Source organism: Hydra vulgaris, chromosome 08 (genome assembly GCF_038396675.1).
Source record: "Hydra vulgaris chromosome 08, alternate assembly HydraT2T_AEP".
In the NCBI taxonomy this organism is placed as follows: domain Eukaryota; kingdom Metazoa; phylum Cnidaria; class Hydrozoa; order Anthoathecata; family Hydridae; genus Hydra; species Hydra vulgaris.
In genome coordinates, this window is record NC_088927.1 from 68540698 (window position 1) to 68546900 (window position 6203).

Genomic DNA, 6203 nt, shown 5'->3' on the forward strand with positions numbered 1-6203 from the left:
GTAAATGAAATACTTGGTATTAAAGAGATTATATATAATGAGGCACAAATAGCTAAGTTAAGTCTATGACTGTTGCAATGAGCATATGCAGGTTTTTTACTCAGATACAAGAGGACAAACATTTAGTGTGACCATCGATTGCTCCAGCACCATCATATTATTGCTCACTGCATATCAGGATATATAATTTAGATAGAGAATTTATCAGTTTTCAGACTGATTTTTTAGATTCTAAATACAAAACTGAAATACTTTTAACAAAATATAAAAAAATTCTTAACTAATAACGCCATTTGTATCAGCTAAAAACTTTTATTAAACTTTTATAAAATTCTTTTATTGAACTTTGAATCAACAAACCATATAATTAATAATAGTTGTTCTTTACTTTAACTATCAGAAGCATCATCAACAAAAATAGAAAAATGTTTAAAATTTCAAATGTTTAATAACTTCTCCAAAATACATTTTTACCTGATGATATAGTGTCTTAGATATGTATGAAGCATTTTTTTTAATAATATTTAAGTTGATTTTGAAGAATTTTATTACCAGTTTTAGCACAGAAATGTTGCAAACACTTGATTTTTTAAGAAACCTTAATACTTCACAAGAGTCAACAAGCCTCGTATCTTTATAAGAAATTGTATTTTTTTGTATTATAATTTTCAAAGTGATTAATTTTGTTTCGCCATTTTGTAGCACGACGTTTTCAACTTTGCGATTAACTGACGTTGACTAACGCCTTTAACATCTATCGTTAAGCAACATTTTAAATGTCGCTTAATGATAGATGCTAAAAGTGTTTTTTTATAAATAAAATAAAATACTTTAAAATTTAATATTAAAAAGTAAACTAAAAAAAAGATAAATAATTAAAAAAAAAATGTTGGGGACGCCCATTGTTGTATTTTGTTATGTAGTAGTTAATAAAACGTACTTCACCTTCCATGGCGGTTATTTTTGACAAATTTTCTCCCACTTGCTATAATTTACGAGGTTTTAGAAAATTATTTAGTTACAGATGTAACGGTAACATATTTACTATATTTGTTTTAAAATTACCGAAAAGCACCTTGCACTAAGTTTTAACTATGTATTACTTTAGTACTACTTTTTGCTAAAAAATTTTAACCATGCGTAACTTTAGTAGGGGAGACCGGGGCTAGTTAACTCGGTTTTTACTCTATAGGCTCTGTAGCCCTAACGGCACATTTTTTTGAAAATATTAAAGCGTAGTCTCAAAGAGTATGAACTTGGGTAACTTTTAAAAGTTGCATTCATTTACAAAAAAAATTCTTGGGGCCTTCCCGGACGCTTAAAAAAAAAAATTGCGCGAACTTAAAAATTGCAACCATGGGGTAAGTTGCTTATACTCAAGGAGTAAGTTGACTCACAATAATAAAAGTTAAAGTTTAAGGTCCTATTTATATGTATTTCAATAATATTTTAACCCTCAACTCCTTTTTTTTTTTAAATCATAGCTGAAATATACTTTTATCAATATTATCAACTTTTGGGTCAGGTCATCGAAGCATTTTAATCAAAAGAGTAATTATAATTAAAAAGTGTATAATTAAAACTTATAATTTAAATATAATATATATTTTGTAATAAATTATATTTAAGAAGTGAAAAAAGGGAAAACAAAACAATTCCCGATTTATGGTTAAACAATAAGAATTAAAACTTATATTGTTTTATCATATGAATATTTTCAACCAATTGAGTTTTAAATCGGCTAGCAGCAATTACTGCAAATGAAAAACAATGAGTTTCCAATTATACTCGTGAGCCCAAAGGTGACATTGAAAATGACATTTGGGTGCATTGAACTCAGACTTCTTTTACTTTTAGAAAACATTCCAACACAAATCAAACTATACCACAGATGGTTTACCTGTGGTATAGGCTGGCATAAAATCGTGTTCACTAAAAATGTTAACATTCAGTGGGAAAATTCCTGCTTTTGCAAAATTAACCTTGATATTATTAGGGGTACATGCTAATAAAAATGAGTTACCCACAATACCTGGTTTACTGTAAATAGACATTGTGGAACCAGGGTGCATTGTCATCCATGCATCGCAAGCTGTGTTAGTGTATTTTTTAAAAGTTCCAAATACACTTCGATCTAGAGGTTAAAGTTTGTGGCTGCAATGAGAAGGAAATAAACAAACCGATACCCCATTTTCTTTAAAGTAATCTAAAGCCTCTACTGAAAGATGAGAGTCATGATTGTCTAATAGCAACAAGTTCTTTCGTACTTCTGGCATATTTAACAAAATGATGGGATAACTGCAAAAATTGAACTTCAGTCATTTAACCAGATAGGTTTGCAGCGCCTACACTTCCATTAGGAGCATCATTTAAAAAATAGTTTTTAAATTTCACTCAAGGAAATATGAGAAATGGAGGAATTGAGCTTCCACTTGCAGAAATAGTAACTGCCACAGTTACTAAATTGTCTCTCTCAGCGGAAGTAACACGTCCAATTTGTTTAAAATCTTTTCATGCTACAATATGATTTGGAGTTTGAACTGTGGTAATATCAGTTTCATCTATATTCCAATTATCTCCACTTTCTAACTTTAAACGATTACGAACAATTTGTAAATTGTTGTAAAAATTTGGAACATTCGTTAGATTAAAACAGGAAACACGTGCTTGACATGTTGCCTCAGGTTTTCTTATTGCCAGTTTTTTGTGCGTTTTGAGGTAAGCACTAAACCAGCCCTCTCCAGCTGCTTCATTTGCACTCCAATTATGAGGTATTTTTATGCTATTCGCTTTTCCATACTGATAAGCAAGTTTCCTCACTTCCTTAGGTGAAAGTCCATAATAAATATTAGATATACTGTTCCAAAAAACCTTCTTGCAAATCAGTAAAGACCTAAATGAACAATACCAATATTAAAATAACACTATATATATGCATACACACACGAAACCATAGATATATAAATTACTGGATACGGCGTAGGCATATAATTTTGGAAAATATTTTGAAGCCGAGCTATCGTTGAAAAAGTGACGTAGATTGAGGCAAAACAATTCGTAAATAGTCGTTTAATAAAAGTAATATGTAAATAATATATATATTGTAAAGCATATTACTATTACAAAAAGTTTATTTAAAGTAATATATATTAATAAGTTTCAAGAGAATTTGTTTATTTGTATAATTTTAATTATTAGGCTCATGACTTGAGGCTATTAACAATTTATCAGCAGCACCTGAGGATTTGATAACGACCTATTTAAAGTGAAGTTGTACTAGCAAATAAAATATCCAGTTTAAATTTTAACGTTATACTTTTATTGAATATTAATTTGGTTTCAAAAAATGGTGTTTTCTGAAGACTAACTAATCATTTTTATATACATCTATATCTATGTATATTATATTTATTATAATATATACCTATATTTATGTATAAAATACATGTTTGGAATATCGTGCATTGAAAAAGTACTTATTTTGTTGGATCAAGGTATTTTTTCAGCGTTTTTCTTAAAATAAAAATACTATATGTTATTTTAAAGTATATATATATATATATATATATATATATATATATATATATATATATATATATATATATATATATATATATATATATATATATATATATATATATATATATATATAATGTGGATATTAATTTCTTTCACTGATTTTTGAACAACACAAGTTTAGTTAGTTTGTTTCGAACTTGTGTTCCTTGTATATAACTTGTTGCACAGGATGAGACATGGTATAAATAGGCCTCTATAATCAAATTGATCAGTTTAACCAAATGATTATCTTCCACTGGGAGTTCCTGAATGGGACTTGTAAGTCCTTTAAAAAATGCTTTAGAAAATAAATGACGGCGGATAGTTAATTTTAAATGAGGAATAGATTCCATAAAAAGTTGTTGTTCTTTGATTTTTGATTTGTCTGGAATGCTTTGTCTTATAAACTTTTCAACAAAAGAACAAATTACAATAACATCTTTTGATGGATGAAGTAGACCACCTCTGCTTTTTTGATCAACAAGTAAACTTTGTGAATTATCATCCGTTAGAGATGCAGAACAGACTTTACATTTAATAGATCTTCTTAGTTTTCGTCTAACAAATCCACCTATATACTTCACTACTTCTTCGGAATATTCAGACAATAGGGATGGTTCCATAATACTTACTGGTGTAAAACCCTCATTAGCTATAAACACAGTTGAATCATTGTCATTTAATTTACATTCTTGATGATTCACAATTCCTTTTGTTACAGAAAGTATTTCTGTAGCATCCTGAGCTAAACAATTACCAGTTTTTATGTTTCGTAATGAGTGATGTACCAACAAACGTCGATATGTTGTCATAAACTGTTTTGCTGATGGATTGTTATTGAAACCACCTTGAATTCTAACAGCACTAAAGAACATTTCAATATGATCTTGACTCAGTTTGTATGTCAACAAGAATTTAAATTGGCTTTCTGGAGTTAAAATCAAGTATCGGCTAAGTTGAATTACTGATTGGAGGCTAAACATAAATCCAATGAAGCCAGTTTTTCGGTTTGTTTTATAAATTAAGTTATCAGCAATGTCTGTCAAAGTGGACAAGTACTGACATACCATATTGACAAAATTTGTACAGTGTTCCAAATTGCTTAAAGAGATAGGAGCTTTATAATTTTTACCAATAAAATTCCGACTGTTTAATAAATCAAAACTTTTGTCTATAAGCTGAATATAATTGATAGTTGGTCCACAATCTTAAAACTCTTTTAATTTTAACTTGTTTGCACAAAAATCAAGAGCATCTGCAACACTTTGACTTAAGGTTTGTGCTGCCAATTTCACTTTCTTTTTTTGTTGTTTCCATTCAATATGGTCTTTTTTCAGTTTATTAGCAGCATGAATTCCTTCTTTTGATTGAAGCTCATACAATAGTTCAATGAAAGCATAATTATTAATACCATTGTTATTGTCTTTTAGCAATTTCTTTTCACCAAAGCAAATTCTAACTAATTTTAACATATGGCAAGCATCAAGAATTAAAAATACTGGTTCTTCACTTATTGGATGTTTAAAGTACGATTTCAGATTTTTTATATCACTATAGTCAGCACCAAGAATTTTTATCATAGATAAATTTGCAGCTGTACCATCAAAAGTTAAAGAAATAACTTGAACTCCAGTTTCATGAACTTTAATGAGACATTCAGAAATAATGTTTGCTTTCTCTTTTGAATTAAGTCCATCTGTTAAGAAATAAGCAATTGGGATTTTCCAATGTCCATTAACAGCAACTAACAATAAAACAAAAGCTTCTTTAGCAACACCAACACTGTCATCGTTAAATCCTGTTCCATAATTAACAAAGCCATAGGATGTATGCCCATCCCAATCAATTTGCTTTCGAATTGACATTTCGTCCATCATCAAACTGCATGCAATTTTTTTGGTAGATTTATTATTTTTCAATTTTAAAATTTGGAATGCTTCATGAGTAAAGCCTGGCTGTCCATTAATACTACTATACCATTTTCTTAAAGTGTCTGGGTGAGGAAGACAAGTATTGAAGGACTGTCTGACATAATCATATGCTTTTGCTAAATAAAAATGCAATGTTAATGCAAAAGTTCGCAATGATGGAGAGTATTTTAATTTGCTTTTGGATTTCAGTTCTCTTTGAATTAAATCTTTAACACCAGGATTAAGACGATTTAAAGTTGCTGTGGCTTCATCACTAATTAAACGTTTTTCTTGTAATTTATTTATCATATTTTGAAGTTTTGGAACTTTTTTTTTGAGTCTGCGCTTTTGTTGCATTACATATCTGATACGTTTTTTCTGTAATTTATAAACATTTAATACAAATGACAACTTCTTGTTGATAGTTTGCAAATTGGACAAAATTCTTTCATTTTGTTGCAAGAATCCATGCTGCTCTTTTATCTGGATTCACTGGAAATCTATTTAAAAATGGATAGCTAGGATTCATTATACATACAGTGTTTGTCTTTTAAAATCAATATATTAAATTTCTATTGAATCTTTAAAATCAAAACATTTAATTTATATAAATACTAAATTCTTACCTATGAAAACTTCTGGAAACCCCTTTAGCAGATCTAGCTGTACACCCAAAAGCACAGCACAAATTAACCATTTTAAAACAAGAACTAAATCTTTAAATATATTGTACAT